Below are 27,247 nucleotides of genomic sequence, written 5' to 3' on the forward strand. Positions count from 1 at the left end.
AAGTTATTCCTCCTTTCCAAATGCATCCCCAGACCCATCAGCCACCTTCTCTCCACCTTGCCACCCTTCTCACCTCTGGTAACCCTTCTACTCTATTTCCCCGAGATCAACTTTTTGACATTCACATACAGGTGAAAACATGTGATATTTGTCTTTCTGTGCCTGAGTTACTTCACCTAGTATAAGGTCCTCTGGTTCCATCTGGTTCCAACTGCTTAGTCAGGGTTAGACATCAGATTCTGAAGCTGGGGGATGTCAGTTCTTAGAGGACAAGCCTAAGCGTGTGACTTACGAACCATTTCTTCAGTTGTTGCAGTGATTCCATAAACAAGTTAATACCATTTACTAAATCCCTTTCTGCTGAAACTCATTACAATTTAGCCACCCAAATGGAGACACTGCCTTTTCTATCATGCCCCAGAGGAAACTCTTCTGTGTGGGGACTGGCTCATTTTGTAGCATGCTACCACCCACTCACCCTTGGGCTAATTGGTTTTGGTGGGGCAGTGCATTGCATTGTTAAAAACATGGCAGCCTCCATGGATGGATGGATGGAGTAATCCCTAAAAAGGGTCACTAGGAAGACCACTTGCTATGGTTTGTCCCCTTGAACTCATGCTGGAGTTTAATTCACAAAGTTATTTGTCAGTGGAAACTTAATCTGCCTGTCGTGTCTAAACACCATATGGAGCATTTGGGAGATGATTAAGATTAGATAAGGTCATTAGGGCGGAGCCCCCGTGATTGAATCCTGATGACTTTATGAGAAGAGGGAGAGAGACATGCATATATGTGCTCCCTGACTCTTGTCCTGTGCTGCCTTGGGACTCAGTAAGAAGGCTGCCACCAGATGAGGTGCTATATCTTGCACTTCCAGAGCCATGAGCCAAAATAAATCTCTTTTTAAAAATAAAGTAGGCATGACTCTGGTATTTTGTTAGAGTAACAAAAAACTGACTAGTATACCACCCAGCAGAATGCAGTCGGGCTGGGGTCTGCCAAGACTGGCTTGCTTGTGGAAAAGCTGCAGAATCAGCAGACTTAGTCATGTGATCCTGTTTAAGGTTTGCTTCTCTGAACTTTGTTTTTCATTGTGGGGTTGGAACCCAGGGCCTTAAGCATGGTAGGCAAGCACTGTACCACCAAGTTATATCCCCAGGCCTGTTTGAGCTACTTGAATAAAACCTGAGACTGGTTGTCACTGGGTATGTGATTAATAAAGATCTGATTAAAGTTCAAAGCCTCTAAACCCAACCAAGACAGTCTGTGAAGCACAGGACAAGATAAGGTGCTATCTTCTCTCTGGAATTTCATTTCTCAACATCCCTGCTCTCGAAGCTAAGTGAACACTTTGAAGAATGAAGTTTCTCCATGGCTTCCTTGCTCAGTGTCTGCAGCTCACAGTTGCCTGGGGCTCCCTGGAGACAGGGAGCGTCTCCTCCCTGTGATGGGAGAGGCAAGTAGTGGTGAGTCTGCTGGGCAGAACAGGAGTTAGGGCGTAGAGCTGTGCCAAATGGCCCAGGGTAGACTCAGGACAGGCACTTCACCCAGTAGAGCCAGGTCCTGAGGAGTTTCCAGCTCTGGAGAGTAGTGACAGATCTGCATGTTGGCACAGAGAGAAAAGAGCAGGGAGAGAGGAAGTCAGGTGCCCTGCCCCCGGGTGAGGTTTGTCCAGCACACACTGTCCCCAGGTCGCTTTTGCATTCTCTCTCTCTCTCTCTCTCTCTCTCTCTCTCTTTTAATCAACATCTTATACTTTTTAATACACTCACATTTATACACACATTTGTGTTTACAGGTACAAAAGGCACAGAACCGCAAAGAATCTAAGCAACTGCACCATCAGCTACATTCAGCAAAGTTAATACTGTTGTCCCTGCTCCCTATTTTCTAAATCTGGAAGGAAATAATAATCCAAGGTGGACTTTGCTGTTAGAGGTTGGAGACCCCGTGCAGCTCGGCACACACCCGAGTTTCATTGCTGATGAAGAACAAGCTCCCCAGGGTTTCAGAACCTGAACTCATGGTCTGTGTCTCTGCACTGTTCAACTGAACTTTGCTCTCAGGGGCAAATAGGTTTGTAGCAGTGGAGAGTCCTTCAGTTTGGGTCTCTGATGAATCAATGCTCATGGAAAAGCTGGAGTGTTTCAGGATGTTGCCAAGGGGCAGAGGAGGACTACTGTCTGAAAAGAAGTTTAAGTCTGTCTGCGTTTGAGTGTCAAACATCTCAAGGCCTAGGAAGTGAGAATTTCCCCTGTACCCAGAGGGCTGGACAGATGTGTGTGCAAATAAGAAGTCGGTTTGGGTCTCTAAGCCCAGTGATTCCAAGAATGGCTCAGTGTTCATGGTGCTAAGTTTACTCCCTTCAGTATGAGTCTGGATATTGGAAGCTGAGAAGAACTCTTCAATATCAAAATCTATTCCAGGATTCTGGTTTGGGCCAGATAGCAGCTGGGTGTCAGGCCCAGGGTTTGTGTCAGAAAAAAGGCTACAGTTATCCAATGTCTGATCAGGCAGATTACTTGACAAAATGTTTTCTAGATCACTTAATAAGTCTATGGCTTGGGTCTTATTATCTGTCATGCTCTGTGAAGGAGGCATACTATTCTCTGCACTGAAGCTCAAAATGGGCGCAGATTTCTCAATATCTTGATTTAAAGTCTTAGGGTAATTCTGAGGTAATAAACTACAAGTTACTGTCTCTTCTACTAAGCTGCTATTTACAATATTGTCTGCAGGAACACTGTCTGACGAATGGACACTCAAAAATGTCTCCGCACATTCCAGCTTGGTCCATATGTAGTCAGCCATCTGTGGAACTTTGCATCCACCTGGTTTGGATTCCTCTGTAGATCCCATCTGACTGATAACAAGTGTCCACAAACACATCAGTCTGAGCAGCTATAGATGAAGTTAGCTTAGAGCTGGGCAAAAGTGTCTGGGTGTGAACGCTGTTGTCAAGGGACACTTGAGAATCAAATGACAGATCAGTCTGAGAACAAGAAGACACAGAGGAGTCAGGGCCAACCCTCTGTGCAGAACGTAGGAAATTCTGTGAGGCATAGGACAGATCCATCTGTATATTAATTGAAGAAATGCTATTCTTCTGACACGTGCTCCCTAGATCTTGGATTAGACAGATTTTTTTTACACAAGTGCACTTGAATACTAATACTGTCTCAAAAACTAGATTTATAATTTTTGATAGAGGTAGGCTCTCCTTAAGAGAGCAAGGAAGCATCAGGGTTTCTACTGACCAGGGCACTGAGTGCCTGGCACCTAGTTGGAGCCCTGATCCATACCTCACACCACAGGCAGGCCAAAGAGTTGACAGCAGGTCAGCGCGGGAGAGAACTGCATGACCCAAGTTTAACCAGAGCCTCTGGCTTTCGCATTCTTGAAGGGCAAACCACAGGGCCTAATAGACAGTCACTTGTTCTTTCATTCATTCATTCATTCATTCATTCACTTTTTAATATTTATTAAGTGCTTGACAAGCACTAATTCTGTGCTATCAAGACTTCTGCAAGAGTCAGGAGGAGAGATGAACCCATAAGACTTCAAGTGATGGACACCTGAAGTTCTGTTGGAACAAAAGTGCCAGGGACGCAGAGAGAAGGCTGAGGCCCCTGGTGCCTGAGTGAACTGAGGATGGCTTCGCAGAGGAGGAGCTTTGAGCTGGGTCATAAAAGATGAGTTTGAAACAATCCACAAAGTGTGCTACAGCAAAGTGGAACACTGAACACCCCATGGACACAACTGGGTTTTTGTCCTGAATCTATGACTGGGGCAGGGGGTATGGTAAGGCAAGACCAGCCTCTTGGGGACAGAATCGGAGGCAACTCACTCTCAGGGTCATGCAAGAGAGACTGGGAGGCTCCTGAACTCATGAATCAGGTGCTTCTCTTGTCCCTGTGCCCTGGCTCTCTGTCCAGCGATGTGACCTCGGTGATGCATCACCTCCCTGAGCTCAGATTCTTCACACACAGGGCACTGGACTGGCTTGGCCATGTAAGGACAACTGTCTCTCAGAGACCCTGGATGGCCCTCCCCTGTGCCTCTTTGCCAAGAGCAGACATGATTGGACAGCCCCAGATGTGTGCCTAAAGAGCAGAGGAACTTCCCTGCAGCCTCCCTGAAGCCTGAAACAGGCCCCGGAGCAGAAATAACTCTTCTGTTTTCTCTCATCTCCTCCGCCTTTCCTGTTTACTTGTAGATTTCAATGCCTCTCTCTCCCACTTAACATGGGAAGCTGAAGTTATTGCATTGCCATTTTATAGAGAGGGAATTAGATTTCTAATAAAGTTTAAATAGGAAATGAGCTTCTTAAGTACCAGGCTGAGTAGTTCCGTACTATAATCCAGGGAAAAGGAACCTAAAAAGTCATTAAACTCTGTGCTTAGGTAAAGAAAGATGAACCATGAGAGAAGGGCCAGCCAGTGACTCAGTCTGCAAAATTGCCAGTGTGTCGGGGAGTTTCTGGCCCATCCTGCCAAGCAGGATTAGAAACCACTTGGAATAATCTTTAGCAATAAAATATTTTTCAAAGACAGCTGCCCACTGGCTCTGCAAAGCTCTGATCCTTGTATCTAACATGACCACTGGATATGCCAATCATTGTTCCCACAAACTCAACTTGCCCTTAACAAATCATATCATCCCTTCCAACCCATCCCCTGGCCACTCCATCCACCTCAGACAGTTCCAAGACCCTAGAGGAAACCTAGGCATCATTAGATGTTCTAGACGATTCCCTGTTTCATTCAGTGCAACCTCTGTGGCCCAGATCCCCAGGTTCTACCTGCTGGTTGTTTTGTGAGGCATCCTCCATCTCCATCCTCTCTGCCAGAGCCCAAGGACAGACAGACAGCACTCCTCACCTACTAACTCCTCTCCCTCTTCAAGTTACTCCAGGCAACCATCTATCCTGGCACTTTTGTTTTTATGCTTTTTTAATCATGAAAAATATCTATATGTTAGAAAGTCAACTACAGAGTCCACCACCACCCAGGTTAATAAATGGAACACTACTCTTTGTTTTAGTCTGTTTTCTGCTGATACAACAGAATCCCACAGACACAGTAATTTATTCATAAAGGAATTTTATTTGGCTCATAGTTCTGGAGGCTTGGGAAGTCCAAGAGCACAGCACCAGCATCTGATGGGCCTGACAGTACTGCAATACAACATGGCGCAAGGGCAAGTGGGCAAGCGCAAGACGCGTAGTCTCAGGCCACACTCACCGTTTCATCAGGAGCCCACTTCCAACATAACAGCTTAATCCATTCATGAAGCCAAAGCCCTCAAGACCTCACCAACTCTTGAAGGTTTCATCTCTCAACACCATTACTTGATAATTAAATTTCAACATGAGCTTTGGAAATGACTTTGGAAGTGACTTTGGAAGCAAGTACCCTATCCTTCGAGCAGTCCTGCAGGGAGCATCGGGGAGGCACTGCAGGCAGGAAGCCAATGAAGACTGGTTCTTACCTTCACAATTACACGTTGGGCTTTGTATAATTATTTTCATTTTGCAAATGAGGAAAATGAGGCTTCAGGGAAATTAACCCTGGAGCTCCCAGAGAACCCAGAGTGACCTAGGAGAGTGACTTGGTTTTGTCTTTGAATGATGTCTCCCTCTTGGAAGAATGCTCATGGAAAGGTCATCGACCCAAAGCTGTGCATCCATCCCTTAGTCCTGGGACTCACCAGCTGCCCAGTACCTGGATAATTGGAGGTTTCATTCCAAGTGAAAGTTAAGAATGGTTGCAGCCCATCCCACCAGAAAGGCAGAGCCGGTACAAGGACACTCATCCATCAACCTGTCTCCACATACCTACATATTAAACACCGTATGCCAGACAACACAGAAGACTGGTTCTTACCTTCACAATTACACGTTGGGCTTTGTATAATTATTTTCATTTTGCAAATGAGGAAAATGAGGCTCCAGGGAAATTAAGCTCTTATCCAAGGTGAACTGACTTGTATCTAGCAGGATCGGGCTTCAAACCCAGGTTGTGCTCTTTCCTGTGTTAAATGGTGTCCTCGTGTAATGTTAAGTAAATGGGAGAAAAGTTTCCTGAAGAGAATAAAATTCACAGTGCTTTTTAAGACATAACTTTCTTGATGGTCAGTGTCTTAGTCAAATTGTCTTCAAAGTGGACTCTTCCTGTAGCCAGGACACCAACAATGATGGCACCCCCTTGCTTACATCTGAGAATGGCACACACTAGTGTGGTGTTTTACTGTGGTGTGCATGTGACGTGTGTGTATGTGTACTGTTAGTGTGTGTGTGGATATGTGGTGCGAGGGTTATGTGTAATGTGAGAGTGTGTTGTATGTTGTGTGTGGTATGAATGTGTGTTATGCAGGTGGTGTGATTGTGTGATGAGTATGTGTGTGTGCAGAGTGTTGTGTGTTACATGAAAAAGAGTTCTCAAAATTGGGACCAGATACTGGGCCCAATGGCACATGCCTGTAATCCCAGCAACTCAGACAGTCTGAGGCAGAAGGATCATCACAAGGTCAAGGCCAGCCTCAGCAACTTAGCAAGACCCTGTCTCAAAATAAAATTGAGAAGGGGCTTGGAGCATAGCTCAGAGACAGAGCGCATGCCTAGCATGCACAAGGCCTTGGGTTCCATCCCCCATACCAAAGGGAAAGAAAATAGGATAAGAGTGAATGGTAAACAGCCTTGATTGTTTCTGGACTGGAAATCTCTCCCAATCCAAGGGTCATCCCCAACATCCAGGACCAATCAAATGGTCTTAAAGACCTTGCAGTGATGGAGAGTGCCCACAACACAGGAAGAAATAACCAGAACCTCTAAACTGACCTGTCTACCCAGGTCCTCTAAGTCTCTTGCAGCCTGTAACTATGCGCAGTGTCGTTTCTGGGTTGCATCTGAATTCAGGGGTGCAAACAAAAGTTCAGTGACCCTAGGAAGCTGAGCATATGGGCCCCAGCCCAGTGGAGATGGCACATTAGGAAAAGAGCGGCGGCACATGCTCCTGTCTTGTTAGCTACGGCTTGCTCATCCAGAGGCCCCAGCGCTCCGGGAACACGAGAAAAGAAACTGGGTCATGCCCTGCTGGAATGGGGACTTTATGTCAGATTCCTGGGAAAAAGAGACTGACCTCAACGACAGGGTACCCGCCAGCACTTTCTTGAGGCTAATTATAAGTCGGAAACCAGCACATCACCAAATTTGGAATGTTCTCAGAGGAGAGAAGAGAGCTGACAAAGGCTAGCTTTCAGTTTAACTCTGGGCAAATGGTCCACCAGGCCATGGCCCAGATTCCTCAGCTACAATTAACGATGTCAAATATTTAACACGTGCTACAATAATATTCTGGCTTTGGTGCTTTGTTTGCTTTGTTTTGCTTTTTGGCAGCACTGGGACTTGAACTCAGGGTCTCACACAGGCTGGGCATGTGCTCTATCACTGAGCTATATCCCTGGACCCATACTGCTTGTGTGTGTGTGTGTGTGTGTGTGTGTGTGTGTGTGTGTATAAAATTTTTTGATACCAGGAATTGAACCTAGGGACACTTAGCCACTCAGCCACATCCCCAGTCCTTTTTTTTATTTTTTAATTTTGAGACAGGGTCTTGCTAAGTTGCTCAGAGCCTCCATAAGTTGCTGAGGCTGACTCTGAACTTGCAAAACTCCTGCCTCTGTCTCCCGAGCTACTAGGATTACAGGCAGGTGCTGCCACGCGGGGCTCCATACAATATTTAAAAGAGACTTGTGAACTCATGGGACTTCTGAAACCTAAGGAAATCCTTTGGTTTGTCTCCCTGCCTCCGGATAAACACATGTTTACATAGTCTGCGCAGATAAGGGGATATTCCCAGTTTATAGTGTTTTGGAGGTTTCACTCTTGTTAGCCTAGTTCGATTTTAAACAGCTTGTTAAGACAGTCTTCTCCACATTGTTTCAGAGTCCACATATCACATTCACTGGGTGGCCCCTCTATTGTCCTGGAGCATCCCTGATACCCTGGTTGAACTCCCCGCACTTTGTTATGATGTGTATCCTATTCCTTCCTTAGGCAAAGGCCACACCTCCAAGGCAAGAAGACAACATCTCTGGAGAGATTGGAAAGAATGTGGAGGGATGTTGTATTCGTGGGGCAGAGGCAACTCTGGCTCTCAGGGATATAATCCCTCATCTAGTTCTTGAAGGATCTACCATGCTTAAAGAATTCCTGGGGGTTGTGAAAGGGCTACCCAGGAGCTGATCCAAGAGGCGTCCCCAGAGTGACCTCAGACAGACAGTGAGCTCCAGACAGCTATGTCAGAAACTGGCCCATCAGCTGCATAAATTAGATGTGCTTTATAGTCCCCAAGCCTCCATTCCAGGTCCCTCTAGGCTAAGCATTCCCTCCGTCCTTGTCTTAGGAGGGGTATTTTGATGACATTTTTGAATAACACTAAATAGAATTTCTTCAGTGAGGGATACAAGCCCACCAAAGACATTTTTCTGTTCTCTTTATTCATCTTATTGGCCCAAATGTCTCTTTGTCCCTCTGTAATCTCTTTCCTTGTTGAGCACCTACAGTGTGTGAAGTGCCAAGGATCTACCTGCCAGCCTGATACCTGGCACCTATCCTCATGGCCTTTACAGAGATCCCAGTTCCTGAGGATAGGCTCCTGCTCTTTCCCCATGTTGCGCTCTGCCCTACTGCTAGGACATGATTCTGCTGGGACCAGGGAAGCATCCCCTACCTGGCTTTCCACCAGAACTTTCTACATATTTATGTGCTACTCACTGCGGATCCGAATGCCAGAGAATCCCCAGCAAGATGATCCTGTGCTTCACCTGCCAGGTGATTTAGGAAGGTACACAGTTTGTGGGGAGGGGAAGGGCAAGGTGGGGACAAGATAAGAGGGGCTGTTACTCTGTGTCAAAGTGGAGCCACTTATGGACCAGGGATTATCTGTTTAAGACTGGCCTGACTCATAACACTCAGATTTGATAAGGAAAGTCCACGTGGCCATATTAAACTAACCAGATGCCCACTCTCATACCCACTCAGAATTTGGCCATCTGCACTGAGTCATGGTTAATTCCCAGACTTAAATGAAATAACAAATCTTGACAAATCTTGCTACCAAGAACAGTGTGTGGTAAAATATGGGGCCTTCAAATTATGACTGGATTTCCTGGCACCACTAAACCCTCTCTAGCCTGTCTTGAGCTATGGTCACAGGGAGGCCACCACCTTTATCAGGAGAGGTGCAATACTGGGGAGTCCAAAGACCTAAAGAGAAATGCTGGTTGTTTTTCTTTACTCTTACCTGTTTTTAAGAAACAAAATTCCTAGGGTTAGGGATATAGCTTAGTTGGTAGAGTGTTTGCCTTGCATGTACAAGGCCTTGGGTTCAATCCACAGCACTGCAAGAAAATCCTTTAAAAAGCAGGAACAGTGCATTACTAAACCCCAAGCATTTTATGTTTTGTTCAGTGTAGTAAGCCTGAAGAACAATCATATTTAACTCTGCCTAGCTGGGGCCAGGCAGAATTTCAGAATTTCTCTAGTGACCTCTTGAATCACAGCCTCTGCTGTCAGCCCTGGGGTAATTCAGGAATGCATCAGGTTCTACAGCAATCATTTCCATGCCACACAAGAGGCAGGGGGTGCAGAGCGTGACAGGGCACCGTTTGGTTTTAATGTTCGATGAGATAAACTTGCAATCTAAGGCTTAAACAATTGCACTCCAGCCTGGATAATCTACTTGCTGCTTCACTGCCAGGCAAGGTATCTGCAGAAGCAGCTGCCACTTTGCACATTAGCATCGGTGATTTCATGAAGCTGCACCCCCTGAGTTGATTCCCACGTAGACATCACTTGCTCATCACGCCAGTGACGGAGGAGGAAGACAGTAACCTTCAACTCCACCTTCAGTTTAGTCACCCCAAGTGATTTGTATGTATGTAACCACACTCATCTCAAAATGGAATTGGAATGAGATAGGAAATCTGAAGTTCATTGCTACAGTATCAGCCCCCTACCTTACCCCTTTCAGCTCCCTCTTCCATCTGACGAAACGTCCTTAATCCTTTTCCTCCCACTCAAAAATGTCCATATTCTTGTTCCTCTTGGAACGTCTAGTAAAACCCATACTTATTTTCCAGAACAACATTTCTCCAATTGTTTTCCCTACAGTCTGAGTGTTTGATTAAGTCAGAAGTAGTTCTACAATGCAGAACAAAAAGTCTCTGGTTTTCGTGGAAATCAAAGGCTAAGTTCTTTGCTAAATCATAATGGGATTCTGAGTTGTAGTTTTAATTTTGCTTGCTTCACTACTTGGGTTGTTTTGTTACTACTCTAAAGAGATGTTTATATCAATTAAAACAGGAGTGACAAGAAATGGAGCTGAGTTCATCCACTGGGGAATGGCTACATAAAAGAGTATATACACATCAAATAGCCAATACCACTAAATGACCATAAAACCATGGAGTGAACATCACTACATATCTTTAAAAATCAAAGTAGATAACCTGATCTCAACTCCATAGGCATATGGAACATATATGAAGTATGTGGTGTAGTATATATGTTAATATGCTCCAGATGAATACAAACAGGACTGGTAAATTAAACATCAAGCAATTCACTATGGGAGCAGGTGTTTTACTTTGCATATTTCTATATCCTTGGATCTATTGCTTATGCAATATGTACATATTTATGTGCACACACACATGAATACAAAAGAGAACAGTAGCTTCTCTACTATTTGTATGTACACTGCCACAATCTATATAGTAATATTGGCATTCCTAGAGTCTGAAAAGGTTACTGCTCCTTAGCTTATGGCTTTCTGAGGACTTTGTCTTTCTTTATTGTAATGCACATTAGAATCACTCAGGAGCTTTCAGATCTCCATAATCAGGGTGTATCCCAGACCAAAATTAATCAGAACCTCTGCTCAGTGAGACCAGCACCATTTCTTAAAGGTCCTCGGGCAGTTTCAATGCATAACCAAGGTCTAGAATCATTACTTTGTTCTCCAAATTCCTCTAGGGCTGGATCTACATCTGGTTCATCCTTTTGCTCTCTGAGCACCAAAGTTAGCGATTCATATTACTATAATGAAGAGATCTGAACCTGGCTGTATTCTCAAATGGAGAGAAGTGCCCAAGGATTTTCAGTATCCAACAAAGAGCATTATGTCCCTGTTGACATCTCCAGTAGAACAGCTGACCTCCCGGATATGCATCTTTGCACATACTGTGCGTGCTCTCTCTCTCTATTGTGTACACACATACACACACACACACACACACACACACACTTGTGCTGTGTTCTACCTCTGTCTGTAAGAATTTGGTGGGAGGTTTCTTGGGTCAGGATGTAATCCAGCAAAGAAAAATGGAAATCCTCAACCAGTGAGGAGCAGAAGGCCACTTGGCCACTTTAGAGGAAATCATGTCCCTCCTCATGACTGTGTCCCAAAGTTGATGACATTGTTCCTGCGACACTTTCAGATTATGGCTGGCCTTTCCTTGGGACTCACTCACGATACAACACAAAGAGACTTTTGAACATCTAAAGTCCTTCCAGTGTATTTTGGTGTTTTCCAGAAGATGGTGCCCCAGGCTACTTCCTTTCCCCTACTTTGCAACTATTTCTGGCTCCAGTGACCTCATCTAAACCTTAGCACCATTAAATGATCATCCATCTTTGGTCTTACCATGCACGTTAATAAAGAGCTAATGCCGAGGGCACAGGGTCCATTTTCATTGGGAGTCACCTAGAATAAGGCATGCAAACTGTGCTCCTCTGGGCAGCACAAGTGGTCACATTAATTCTTCAACTGTGGATCCCTTGATGACAGGATTCAGGGGCAGAATATTTAGTGCAGAAATGGGTTATAATTCCATTATAAATATCCTGAAATACATGAATAAGGTAACTTTTAAAATAATCCATGAAGCATTCTGAATTTACCTTGTGCCCTGGAATTGTTTTAGGATTCTTGGAGTATTGTTCCATTTTTGAATCTTCTTAGGATGCTATTATTTTCATTTTTGTTTTTTAATCCTATGAGGCCATAGTAGCACAATAGGTTTTGTGAACTCATATCACTTAACTGAACCTCTAAAATGAATGATCCTACATAATTGAAAAAAATCAAGAAACTCTTTTCTTAGGATGCCAGTTAATCCATTAATCCACTGACAGATTCATGGTTACATAGACTACTGGGAGGTGGTGGAAATTGTAGGTGGAAATTGCTGGAGGGATAGGTCCTTGTGGGTGAAAACTTGGGGTCTATATCTTTTCTTAACCATCCCATCTGTCTCTGTTTCCGGGCTGCCATGAGCTGAGTTTTGCTCCATCACACTCTTCCACCATGATGTTCTGCTTCACTTCAGGCCCAAAGCAATGGAGCTGGTTGAGTGTGGACTGAAACCCCTGAAATGATGAGGCAAAATAAACCTTTCTTCCTGTAAGTTGATTTTCTCCAGTATTTTGTCACAGTGACAGAAAGCCAATTAAACACACTGACATACAGTAGCTTCCCCACTTCCCCCCAAAATATAGTAGTCCCCCCTAATCTGGAAGTGTTTGTTCCATGATGTTCCTTGGATTCCTAAAAGAAAAGATGTCTGCAACTGTAGATAGTACCGTATCCTATATATATGATGGGTGTTTTTTAAAAAATACATCTATAACTAGGATAAAGTTTAATTTATAAACTAGGTACAGTAAAAGTTTGATAACAACAATAATAAAATATAATAATTATAACAATACTGTAATAAATATCACTTAAAGCTTATAAATTGTTTATTTCTGGAATTTTCCATTTAATATTTTTAGACCATGGTTGCCGACAGGAAAATGAAACCATGGGAAAGCAAAACCCCAGATGAGGGAAAAGTACTTATCACCACGTAGATCATTTACTCATTTCAAGAGAACAAGATCCTTTTATGAAGAAAAGCCCTGATTATCAAAAGCTCACCCAGAGGAGCAAGCTGAGTCCTACCAATGGCACACCCAATATCACCTGCCTCCCAATGTGACACTACAGGAAGTATTTGCTATCACCTATGAAGTCTTCTTTTCCATATACATTTTACTTGCAATTAGCCAACCTTTAGACTTAAATTCCAGTGCACAGGAAATACAGTGGCTGGAGTCTCAAGTTAATGGCACTACAAGGAAACAATTAGACATGTGAGATGTTCTACAAGACAAGCCAACCAATCTGTGTAGAAAATCAATATGATAATGTGAAAGCAGATCAATGGTTGCCGGGGACCAGGACAGAGAGAGAACTGTAGAGAGGCACCCATGAGCTTTCAGGGTGATAGAAATCATCCTGATGGGGGTGATGGTTACATTGGTATATACATTTGTCAAAATTTATGAACAGTACACTTAAAATGCCTGCATTCTGTTGTATTTTGATTATACCTCAACACTGTCGATTTTTGAAACAAAATGTGTCATGCAAAAAAAAAAAAAAAAAAAGGTAAAAGTTAGCTGTTTGAAAAAACTGAAGAACCGTAATAAACTAGACATAATGGGAGAAACTTGATTAGATCTGGATTCAAAGAAAATGAGCATATAAGAAAGACATTTTGGGAACAGCTGGACATGGACTGGATACTAGGTCACACTGAGGAATTTTTGAAATTCTCTTGCACTTATGTAGGACAATGTATTTATGGTTAAGAGATGCTTGTTGAAATATACACAGGGGTGTCATGGTGTCTGTAACTCAATTTCTTCTATATCCAAAGACATATAAACGTGTAGAAAGTCAAAGCAAATACAGAAAAAAGATAGCAATTGTTTAATCTTGGTAGAGGGAGTACAGGTATTTGTTGAACTGGTCTTTCAATAATTCTGTACTTTTTTCTCACTTCAGCCCTGGAGATTGAACCAGGCCTTTGCACATTCCAGGCAAGTGCTCAACCAGTAAGCTACACACCCAACCTTGATTCTATATTTTCAATTTTTTTTTTTTTTTGGTCCTGGGGATCGAACAGCACTCTGCCGACTGAGCTATCTTCCCAGCCCTATTTTCAATTTTTCTAAGACATGTTTTTTAGAGCAGTTTCAAGTTCACATGAAAATTGAAAGAAGGGTAGGGAGATCTTCCCATATGCCTTCTGCCCCACACATGAATAGCTTTCTCCATTATCAACATTCCTTATCATAGGCATATATACAGTTGATGAACCTACATTAATACATTACCATCATCCAGAGTCCATGGTTAACTTCAGGGTACATTCTTGGTGGTTTACGCTGGGTTTAGACAAATGTATAATGGTATGTATCCACCCTAACCATATCACACAGAGTATTTTCATTGCCCTAAAATTTCTCTATGCTTTGTCTTTGCATTCCTTCCTATTCCTTCCCCTAACCCCTGACAGCCACTGACATTTGTGCTGATCTTTTCCCATAGCTTTGCCTTTTCTAGAACATCATAGAGTTGAATTCATACAGTATGCAGCCTTTTCAGATTGGCTTCTTTCCTTCAGTAATAGGCATTTAAAGGTCCCTCCACGTCTTTTTGTGACTTAGTAGCCCCATGCCTCTGTTTTGTGCTGAAAAATATTCCATTGTCTGGATGTGCCACAGTTTATATCCATTCACCTACTGAAGAACACCTCAGTTGATTCCAACCTTTGACACTGATGAATAAAGCCGCTGTAAGCCCTCCTGGGGGGTATTTGTGGTGACCCAAGTTTTTCACTCCTTTGGGAAAATATCAAGGAGCACAGTTGCTGGAGTATATGGTAAGAGCATGTTTTGTTTTGTAAGAAACTGCCAAACTGTCTTCTGAAGCGTCTGGACCATTAAATTCCCACCAGCAATGAGTGAGAGTTCCCGCTGTCCCGAGTCCTAGTCAGCATTTGGCGTTTTCAGTGTTTTGGATTTTGGCCGTTTCATACATGTGCAGTGGTACCTCATTGTTTTAACTTGTACTTCCCTGATAACTTAGTATGTGGAGCACCTTTTCATATGATTACTTGCCATCTTGTGAGTCTTTTGTTTCATTCATTTATTTATATGCAGTGCTAAGGATCAAACCCAGTACTTCACACATGCTAGGCAAGCGCTCTACCACTGAGCCACAACCCCAGCCCCTCGTGTGTCTGTTTTTTTGAAGTATATGTTAAGGGGCCTTGGTTGGGTTGTTTCTTAACATTTAGAGTCTTTGCATACTTTGCAGGCTTTTATCAGATATGTGTTGTGCACATATCTTATCCCAAGTTTGTGGCTTTTCTTTTTTTTATTTAATTTTGGGTTTTTTTTCATTGCACACAAATGGGGTACAACTTTTCATTTCTCTGGTTGTACATGATGTAGAGTCACAATGTGTGTGATCATACATGTACGTAGGGTAAGGATGTTTGTCTCATTCCATTATCTTTCCTTCCCCCTGCCCCCTCCCACCCCTCATTTCCCTCAACACAAGCCAACGTTCCTCTATTTGTGGCTTTTCTTTTTATTCTCTTGAGGTTTTGAAACTTTTAGTGGTGAAATGTGGAAGTTTGGGAATGCCATTTGTGTGGGTACGCCCCTGTGGTTGACAGTCAGTATTCAGAAACTCTGGCTTCTTGGTGAGGTGCCTTTTATATCAAGGAGACATGGTTTTTCATTATTTCTTCTAAAGGAGAAAGGATGCTAGCAGATCCCAAGAGCCTTTTCCATGGTACTCCCCTAGCACCCATGACCTGGGAGGATGTTGGACTCCTCTGACAATCTATCACTCCGAGTGGATCATGACGTTGTAGGGAAAATATGGGTGAATAGTTGAATTATTACTGGAACAAATATCTCAAAACTAAAAGTTAAGACAAATTGACTCCCAGAATTTCTTTCCTTAGAAAAGGGAAGAGAAAAACTTTTAGCATGTGCCTAACAAAGTTAAAAGAAAACATGTAGAAAGTAATTGAAAGTTAAGTTCTTTATACTCCAAGGAAACTGAAGCTGTTACTAGGGTACTAAATGTTGACAGAGTTCTATTTCATATAGGGATGTCTGTGGTGTTGCTTCTGCTGATGCAGATAATCCCCATTCAGATCCTCCTCTCAGAAGGTCCAGCTCAAATTGCTTCTCCTGCACAAAGTCTTTGCAAACTGATCCAACCCATGACAACTGCTCCACTTCGCAGAACCCATTTGCTCTTATCATCTCTTTCACCCTGGCTGGTCTGGTCCTTAATCACTGTTACAATTTGAATGTGCTTCCACCCCACCCACAAAATGTATGTGTTGAAATTTGGTTGACATTGCAATGGTATTAAGAGAGTGGAAAATCCTGCTGACATTCGTAACTTGATAGAATTTAGAGATGGGGCCTTAGGAAGTAACTAGGGTTAGATGAGATCATGAGAGTGGATCCCTATGGTGAGATTAGTGGCTTTATAAGAGGGAGTCCTGAGCTGGCACTTGCTCTGTCTCGGTCACATGACACCCTGTACTATGTTGTGATACAGCATGGAGGTCCTCACCAAGTGCAGACCCTCAACTTTAGCCTTCTAGCCTCCCAGAACTATAAGAAGCAAACTTCTTTTCTTTATAAATTACCCAGTCTGTGACATTATGTTACAGTAATGGAAAATGAACTAAATTATTCATTACTTGATTATTTAAATAGCTTGCACTTTTGCCTCCTTTCCCCCAAATGCCAGGATTGGCTTTGCCTGGGATGCCCCAGCCTTGATTCCCTGGAGCTCCCTGCCTGCTTCTGCCTGCACACACCCATCCACACAGGATGTGTTCGAGGTCTGAGGCCGTGACTAAGCCCCTTAGTTATCCCATGTCCTGGTCCATAAAGATGTGACAAGAGAATCCTTGCTTTCTTCCTATCCCTCCTTGTGGTCCAGAGCACACATCAAGACCCAGTGGAGTTTCTTCATTAACGCTTCCTTGATGAAATGGATTTAGTTATCTGAGATCAGGAGACTTGAGTGACAGTATCTCCTGTTACCTCAGATAAGACCCTTTATTTCCTGTAACTTGGTCTATATGCGCAGATACAATGAATTTTCCACTTGCTTATTTGATCAAGTCACTGGAAAAAAAAATTAACTAGCAGGGCTGTTTTCTTTTTCAATTTCCAAATAACATTTGATAGGCTAGAAGTATTTTCCTACATGTTAGTACTCAGGGAGGAGAGGGAGTCCATTAAGCCATTTTCTCAGTGTTTCTTACTTATCCTGCAAACCCACATTTGGGACAAAAGTGGTAGGCGCTGCCCATTTTGTCAGGCAAAGAGGCACCTCATAGGGAAAAGAATCCAGCAGACCATAAACTGGTGCTTCATGGCTTCCCTGGAGTTTTGATCACCATGAATGTGTTGGAAGGTGTAGTTTGGTTGCTATGGTGACCTAAGGGCCAACATCCTCACCCTGAGCCAGGGCCATGGGGCAAGTGGTCCCCTCTCCACACGTCAAGGCAGGGCTCACTCACCTCAGCTCCTTTCTTGAAGCTGTATTCCTTGGGACCTTGAATTTGAGGCCACACACTGCCTGTGAGGATCAATTACACAGCAAAACACAGCAGCCAACCTTGAAAATTACTTCTCACGGCCAAGAGGAAGAAAAACATGCTGTATAGCATTACTCTCTAGGCTTGGGAACATTTTTTTAAAGATAATGGAAAGCTCAGGGAACATTCAGAGCACTTTTTCTCTCTTAGTGCCACAGAACCAGCATTATTCATTCTTAGGAATATTTCCTTAGAATAATTATCTTAAGGCCCCATGAAATACATTTCAAAGACACTCCTCAATGGCTTCTGTGCTTCGTTTTCTTTGCCACTCCGCCCATTGCTTTTTCATTTCCTCTCCTTGCCAGTTACCACCAAGCCCATTACCGTGCCAGGCTTTGCTCTCTCCGCCCTCAGCAGCACCGTCTATTGACAGGTGCAATCTCTCTTCTCATTAGCGAGCTTTCTCTTACACTTACCAAGACAACACACGTGTGTCCACCTCACTCACACCCAGCCTCTCCAGACCTCGCCTGTCACCCCCACAGGCCACACGTGTGCACACAGAGCATGCATGCACTTGGCATCCTTCCTTGGCTCCCCATCGCCTCCTCTGTGAAACAGTGCATTCTCCTGGCTTTCACCCTCCTGATTTTCTTTCTACGGCACTGGCCTGAGGCAGAGTGATTTGGGATCAGGAGACGGATCACAGGAATGTATAGATGGCATCATATCTCCTCTGAAAATGTACTGCTTCCTATCAAGAAGGTAAATATTTTCCCTCCTCCTGAACTTGATTGGACTTGGGCCTGCACTGACCCATGGAGTATGAGAGAAGTAATGTTACAGGACTTTGGAGGCTAGGTCATGAAAAGCATTCAGTTTCTACCTGATTGGTTCATTCTCTCCATACTCCCTTTCCCTCTCTCTCTCTCTCTCTCTCTCTCTCTCTTTCTTTCCCCCCTTTCTCCCTCTTTCTTTCTCACCCTTGGAATCCATTCACCATATTGGAAGAAGGCCCAGGCCACATACAGAGGCCACATGGAGAGGCTCCAGCTGATGGCCCTAACTAAAAGGACAACCAACAGCCAGAATCCATCATCAGACATGTGTATCAACAAATATTCAGATGATTCTAGTGCCCAGTTTCCAGATCTTCCAGTTGAGGCTCAGACATCATGGAGCAGAGGCAAACCATACCTACCCCTGTCCACATTCCTGACCCACAGAATGTGTGAGCATAAGAAGTAGTTACTTTATGGTGCTGCATTCTGGAGAAATTGGTTCTACAGCCACACATTGCCTTTCTTCTCCTTCTCGGCTTGTCCTCTAAACACAGGAATACCTTAGGTAGAGTTGTCAAATAAATTACAATGATGATCAATAAAATTTGAGTTTCAGATAAACAGCAAATTATTTTTAAGCATATACACATCCCAAACAACAAATGTTTTTAAGCATATGCATGGAACATATTTTTTTAAGTTTTAATTGCTTATCCGAGATTTAAGTTCAACTCGGTATCTTCTATTTTTTTTGCTAATTCTAAAAACCCTAATCTCAAGCCTCCACCTAAACGTCGTCTCCCTCTATACTCACTCCTTTCGTGTACCCACTTGAGTCTATATTCTGACAGCTCTCAACCTATATCTGTCATTCAGAACTCTGCACTAACCTCTCCACTGAAATATCTACCTGCTCGACAATTTGGCTTTTGTAGCTAATAGTCATCTCAAACTGAAACAGAATTGTTGATTTGTAACACCCAACTGATCTGAAGCTTTTCAAACTTCCGCATCTCACTGAAGGACACCAACACCTCTGCCGTTGCTCAAGCCTCTTATCTGAGAGTCATCCTCCATCTCTCCCTTTCTTGGACTCATCCAATCTAGGAGCACATCCTGTTAACTCAACTGCCCAAGTATATGTCCAACCTGTTTGTGCCTCTCTGTCTACTACAAACCCCTGGATCAAGTCACACCTTTCTCTCACTTGAGTAACTGCACTGGCCCTGAGAGGCTTGTTTCCCTCTTGCCTCCCTATAACTCCCAGATAATGCATTCTGCACACAACAGCCAGAATGACCTTTGGAGGGTGGAGGTGTTGGGGTGCTGGGGATGGAATCTGGGGCCTCATTCATGCTCACTGTACCCTCCCCCACTGAGCTATACCCCCCAGCTCACACAGCAGCCAAAATGATCTTTATGAAGACAGATCATGTAACTCGCCTGCAAGAAACTCCCCAATTGTTCTTTATGGCAGTAAAAAATAAAATGCAAATATCCTTCTGTGACCTTCAAGACCCTTCACGAGCTGTTTCTTACACTTCTCTTTCAAGTGTGCTGAACTTTCTGTTCCTCACACATGCCAAATTTCTGCTCTTGGGGACTGTGGAATGTTCTGCCTGAAAAACTGCACATGGCTGGCTTGCCCTGTCATTTCCTACTCAAATCTCACATCATTTCCTCATTTAGACCTTGTTTTCCCTCCACTAACGACCATCAGCCTGAAGGTTTCCACCTCCATATGAACCCTGCTGGACCAGGGTATTTTTTTAATGGGATGCATAATAATTGCACATATTTCTGGGGTACCACGTGAAGTTTCTGTTCATGCATACATTGGGTAGTGATCAAATCATGGTAATTATCACATCTGTCTCCTTCAACATTTATCATTTCTTCATCATAAGAACATTCAAAATCCTCTCTTCCAGCTCTTTTGAAATAATGCATTATTATTAACTCTATGCACCCAGTTCTGCAATAGGACATAGCATAACTCCAAGGGCACACCTCCATGTAGGTCCTACTCCTTAAAGTTTTCACTCCCCACAGTGTCAAGCTGGGAACCAATCTTTTAATACCTTTAAGCAACTTTCATCTGAACCATAGTGACCCCCAAATTAGCTTTCTTGTGTGTATTTCTAGCTAAGACTATTGTAGATTTTCCAATTTGTTGACCAGTTTCTATATTCACCCTGAATTTTTGATTCCCATTCATTCCTTGGGGTCAAATTTAATTTTTCTGGAACACTTCCTTGCTAGCTTGTCTAGTGAGGTTTGTAAGGGCTAAACTCTTGGTCTCTATGTCTAAAAATGGTTTTATTTCACCTTACATCTTGGGTATAATTCATGGGTAAGGAATTCTGGTTTATATAGTTCTTTTCCCTCAGCAGTTTGAAGATACCATGCAGGTACTTGTAGGTATCTATTATTGCTGATAAATCCATCGAAGTATTTCCTTTAAGTACTTGTGTTTTAGTGGTTGTGACAATTTTTTCTCTATTTCTATGTTTTGCTCCTATTCACTGCTATGCCTGTGGGTGGATTTATTTGTCCCTCTTCTGCTTAAGACTTGGTGCACTCCTTCAATCTAAATGTCCACGTCTTCTTGGGTTTTCTTTTGACTTCTGTGACTACATCCTATATTCAAGAGTGCATGAACTACATATGGGCAGATTTAAGAGTAAAAAATCTTAAAAAAATCACCTGGGACTGGGGTTGTGGCTCAGTGGTAGAGTGTTTGTCTTGCATGTGTGAGGCACTGGGTTCGATTATCAGCACCGCATATAAATAAATGAATAGAAAAAAAGGTCTATCAATATCTCAAAAAATATTTTTTAAAAAGAGAAAAACCTATGTATCCACCAACCAGCTAAGAAATAAACTTTCACCAGTATCTGGGGAGCCTTGTGTTTTCTTGCCTGAACCCAGACCTCTCTTCCTGCCACACGCCTGAACTTTACATCAATCATTTGCTTGTCCCTCTGTCTTGTGATGCTTCTGTGGTCCTCAGGATCCAACCCCAAGTCTCTCTCACACTGAGTGGGAATCTACCACTGAGCTACTTCCCCAGCCCCTCCTTGTTTTTTCTTGAATGGACTACCATAACCATGCATTCCTATGGACCAATTGTTTAATTTTGCTTTTTTTTTTAAACTTTATGTTATTGACACCATAATTCTCTACACTTTCTATGGCTTGATTTTTTTACTCAGCAATATGCTTTCGAAATGCATCCAAATTGATGTATACAGCTGTAGTTCATTTATTTTTAACTACTGTATATCATTTGATTCTATGAATATACCAACAAATAAGTCATTATGGAATGGACGGGTAAGTTAATAAGTACATCCATCTTTACACACAGCCCTATTTCTGACAACTGAATTTTTTTTGGATATCAATTTTTGTCCTCTCACTGTGACCCTTTTCTAACTATCAGTGCTAACGCTCCTCCTGCTCCCTCATGTCCCAGTCTTGTTCTTCAGCTGGAACCTGTCCCAGCTTCTCTCCCACTATACTGAATTCCAGGAGAGTCTTTCATTCTGGAGCCAAGTTACCCTTCTTTGAGAAATCTCCTGTGACTAATCCATCAGTTAATCCATTACTTTTATTTTTTTTCTTTTTTCTTTTTTTTCATTTTTAAAAACTATTGTTTTGATTCATTATACACAAAGGGGGTGCAACTTTCATTTCTCTGGTTGTACACAAAGTAGAGTCACACCGTTTGTGTCATCATATGTGTACATAGGGTAATGATGTTTGTCTCATTCTATTATCTTTCCTTCCCCCACTCCTTCCCCTCAATTACTTTTAGAAGCAGGAAAGACCTGAAATGAAAGGGCATGTGACTAGATGCCCATCTGTGTCCCATTTGAGGACAGCAAATGTGAAGGAGACCACAGCTTTATGAGAACCACCCCTCCATGGTTTGCTTTTATTTTGAAAATTCTGTCTTCCATTAAGCTGAACCCCATTCCCTGTAACTTCTACATATGGCTCAATGTCCTGGATTCTGGAGAAAGACACAAGAAATCTAGTTTCCTTTTCACACACCTCCTCAAATGCTTGCAAAACATGAGCGGGTCCCCTGTCTCCCATTTCCTGTCTCCCAACATCCTCATCCAAGTCCCTCTCATCCAAGTTCACCATTCTCTGTTCCTTTTGTCATTTCTTATTTAATAAGATGTCTGGTTCTTTTAGTAGATTGATCACTATTTTCTGGTCTCCCTTCCATTTATCAGTGTACCACACAAAATGATCTTAGACAATAATTCCATACCCTCAGAGGATTCTCACTACGTTCAGCATTTATATCCCGTATTAATGTCTTATTATGACTTGGTGTGGTGGAATGTTTCAGATGTGAACATAAGTGAGAAATATTAGAATGCTGAGTAACTATAATCAAACATTTGATATCCTAGGCTGGGTACATGTCTATGAGAAAGGAACAAACATATGAAAATTTCAAGGGGCTGCATAACATGGTGCATGCCCATAATCCCAGCAGCTCCAGAGGCTGGGTTAGGAGGATCACAAGTTCTAGGTCATCAATAGCAGCTTAGTGAGACACTGTCTCAAAATAAAAGTTAGAAAGGGCTGGGGACATAGCTCAATGGTTCAATCCCCAGAACTGAAAAAATTGCAAGGGTTCCATACTGGGAAGCTATGATGTACTTCTTGCTCTAAGTGATTTTGCATGAAATAATTACTAATTTATTTATATTTATCAATGTTCCATCTCATTTCTCCATCCAAATTTCAGGTTCACAATAGGCTGAGACAATAGTTATCAAATTCTCAATATTTATCTGTCAGCTCTAATCTTACCAATTGGTGCTAGGTCATAGGAAATAAAAGGCATCTTATCCTTATTTCATACTATATGCCCCCCCCCAAAAAAAAAAAACTGCACATGGAGAGCAGATATAACAATAAAAATAATTTTGAAGGGAGCTTTTTCATGATTTTAAAGAAGGCAAATATTTCTTAAATAAGGAAGACAAAATAATGAGTTGGACTACATTAACCTGAAGAATTCTGTACATCGAAAACACTATTAAGAGTAAAAAGAAAAAAAAAAATTGAGAGAAGAGTTTGGAACACATGATCAACAAAGTCCTTGTGTTCTGAATGTAAAAAGAACTACAAATCAATAAGACAAAGAATATTCAAGAAAAAATTTTAAAAGACTGAACAGAAACTTTACAAAAGAGGATATCCAAGTGACCAATAAACATAAAATCTACTCAACTTCATTAGTCATCAGGGAAATACAAATAAAAAGATAATGTCATGCTATTATAGATGTACCAGGACAGCCAAAGGAAAAAGCATGAAATATTGTGAGGATACAGTTACAAGAACTCTCACATACTTCTGATGGAGGTATAAATTGGCAAAACCATTTTAGAAAACTAAATATAAATTGAACTAATGCTGAACAAATGAGTACTCTCCAATCCACCAATTCTCTAGTAGGCATAGACTCCACAAAACCAAAATTGTATTACATTCGATGTCATCCCAGTCAAAATTCCAGAAAGTTATTTCATAGATATCAGAAAGCTAATTCCAAAGTTTATATGGAAAGGTAAGACTCAGAACAGCCAATATAACATGGAAGGAGAAGAACAAAATTGGAGCATTGGGGCTGGGGAGATAGCTCAGTCGGTAGAGTGCTTGCCTTGTAAGCACAAGGCCCTGGGTTCGATCCCTAGCACCCCCCCCCCCCCAAAAAAAAAAATTGGAGCATTGACTGTTCCCAACTTGGAGACTTTCTGTAAAGTGACAGGAATCAAGACAGTGTGGTGTTGGGGAATAATAGGCAAATGGGTCAATGGGATACAACAAAGAACCTAGAAATAGACCCACGTAAGTATAGTCACTACAACTTTGACAAGGGAGCCAAAGCAAGAGTCTTCTCAACAAAGATAATCTCTGGAACTAACAATGGTGCTGGGACAACAGGATGTTTGCATGCAAAAAAAAAAAAAAAAAAAAAAAACTAATCTAAACACAGGTCTTACACCATTTATAAAAACTAAAATAAAACACACTGAAATCCAATCCAAACTTGCAAGACTATAAAACTCCTATATGAGGTCTGGGGATATAGCTCAATGGTAGAGCGCTTGCTTAGTAGGGCAAGTCCCTAGGTTTCATCCCCAGTACCATAAATGAACTAAAAAAATAAATGAAACTCCTAGAAGGAAGAAATCCAGATGACCTTAGGTTTGGCAATGACTCTTTAGCTAGAACTCCAAAGGCACAATTCATGAAAGAACTGACAAGCCCAACTTCATTAAAATTAAGAACTTCTGTAGAAGATAATGTCAAAAGAATGAGAAAACAAGCCACAGATTAGTGGGAAATAATCACAAAACACACAGCTGATAAAAGACTGGTATCCAAAATTTACAAAGAATACTTAAAGCTCAACAATGAGAAAACATAGAACACAATCACAAAACGGCCTAAAGATCTACACAAACACCAAAGAATACATACAAGTGGAAAATAAACATAAGAAAAGATGATCAACAATATATGTCATTAAGGAGATGCAAATTCAAACAATGGTGAAATACCACGGCACACCTAATAAACCAGCCAAAATCCAAAACACTGGCAAGGATGTGGATCAACAGAAACGCTCCTTCATAACTGGTGGGAACGCAAAATGGAATAGTCTTGGCTGGGGGTATAGCTCAGTTGGTAGAGTGCTTGCCTGTCAAGCACAAGGCCCTGGGTTCAATCCCCAGCACTGCAAAAACAAACAAACAAAATGGAACAGGCACTTTGGAAGACAGTTTGGCAGTTTCTTATAAAATTATTCACACTCTTCTTATAAATCCAGCAGTTGTACTCCACTGTATTTCCCAACGGGTTGAACATGTGTCCACACACCTGCACACTGATATTTACTGCTTTTCATCATTGCCAGAACTGGGAAGCAACCAAGATGACCTTCAATAGGCGAATGGATGAAGAAACTATGGTACATCAGACAATGAGGGTCTTTCCCAACAATAAAAAGAAATGAGCTACCAAACCACAAAAGGACATGGAGGAAACTTAAATGCAGGTTACTACATGAAAGCAGACAATCTGAAAAGGATATCTACTGTGTGGTTCCAACTGAAAGAACTAGAAAGTCTGGTGGTCCATTTTCAGAACATAAAAGTTAACCTTAAATGTAAAGTTGGTATGGTCTATGGCCATACCACCCTGAACTACCCAGAACACACCCAATCTCATCAGATCTTGGAAGCTAAGCAGGGTTGGGTCTGGTTAGTACCTGAAAGGGAGAAAGACAGTCAGAGGGGAAATGGAGCAGAAGGGAAAGATACACAATAGCTCCATCGACCATGGATGTGGTAGAGCCACAGTCCATGCACCTAAACAGCCCCTTCACAAACACGAGGACCTAACCAACAGAGATAGAAATAGCTCTCCGTTAAGAAATAGTAACTTAGGTGAAGAAGTAAGAGCTGCATATGTGTCAGAATGCATCCACCCCAAGAAGGTTATCCCGCCACAAGAGAACAGAGGGGGTTGGGAACAGCTAAAGGTATATTTATTTAAATAATGCAATAGCAGATGGTAAAACCTAGGTGACAATCAGGAAGTCGGAACACCCCATAGCACTCAGCCAGTGAGGAGCTGGGGGAGGGACCTTTCACTCTAGAGGATAAAATGCTGATTGTACTCAATCTCTGCGTGTCTGCTCCCCCAAGACAACCGGTTGTGCAAGACACACCATTACAGTAAAGCCTTGCTTTTTGTTGTACCTTGTGTCTCTTAGTTCAATCCTTGGGTTTGGGAAGATGGGTGTGTTTCTTACACAACTACATGAAATTCTGGAAAAAATTAAAAAGATGAGTCATTGCCAGGGGTTCAGGTGAGGGAGGGGTGGACATGTGAAGCATAGAGGATTTTTAGGTGATTGACATGATTCTGTATGATTCTATAATGGATACGCATAACGGATTGTCAAAACCTACAGAACATGCAACATCAGGAGTGGACCCTAATGCTAATTATGGACTTCACAGAATTATAATCACCTATTAATGTAGGTTCAGCCTTTATAGCAAAAGTGCTGTTCTGTGCAGGAAGTTGACAGTTGGGGAGGCTGTTTGTGGGTAAGGACAGAGAGTATATGGGAATGCTGTATTTTCTGCTCATTTTTTTACTGTGAACCTAAAACTGTCCTATTTTAAAATTTTTAAGTAAATGAAACTGTAAATGTTTGTTTTAATCATTAAGGATGAACAGTACCCGTATCCCAAGACTGACAGAGTACACCCTAAAAGGTATCATCCTCATGTAAAACTTCAAAAAGACAATACAAAATGCAGCTTTCTGTGTCTGATAAATGCAAAAACACAGAACCTACTGTCCAGCCTGTGTTTACAATGAACAACGAATGATTAAAATGATGACTTAGGGTTAGAGACGGGGATCGTTTGTGAGGAAAAATCTCAGGTGCCATGGTTGCCTTGACAGCTGGTAGCTTTGCTAGGGATCTTGCAATTCAGTTCTCATTCATTTCTCCAAATTTCCTTCCATTCTTTCTCTGCAGGATGTTTCGAAGTGTTCCAATTGCAACAAAGCACTCTTTCAATGATTCAAAGGGAATGCCACTTACGCCACTTCCAGACTTCATCACATTATCGTCTGTGTCTGTCTTCACTGCCTTTGGAAAAAGAAACAGCAGAAAGCAGAGCCAACCCATGAGGCCTTTGGTTTAGTGCTGCCGAAGCCAAGGCTCTTAAGGGCTTCTAGAAGATTCTGTATATAGGTAAAATGTCCTAGTCAGAAGCATATATGTCACATATTGATAATGGGGAGAGGACTTGGGGAATACAAAAGCTCTTCTGGAGAAATTGGGTTGTGGTGCCTTTGCTTATCTTTCATCTCTAGACTAGGCAGGTGTCCCTCAGGCTAGGAAGAAAGGAGAGGGGACAGTGGAG

At 42.3% G+C, this 27,247-nt stretch overlaps 1 pseudogene across 1 annotated transcript in view; it reads right to left on the bottom strand.

The window, feature by feature from the left end:
- Positions 1 to 1,932: 1,932 nt before the first annotated feature.
- LOC306660306 (ATM interactor-like) overlaps positions 1,933 to 27,247 on the bottom strand; it is a 63,324-nt pseudogene continuing 38,009 nt past the window's right edge. Inside the window, exon 2 of the transcript in view lies at positions 1,933 to 3,126. The product of the transcript in view is annotated as an ATM interactor-like (transcript). The remainder of the gene's footprint in view (positions 3,127 to 27,247) is intronic.

This window comes from Sciurus vulgaris (genome assembly GCF_902686455.1).
Source record: "Sciurus vulgaris genome assembly, chromosome: 4".
NCBI lineage: Eukaryota > Metazoa > Chordata > Mammalia > Rodentia > Sciuridae > Sciurus > Sciurus vulgaris.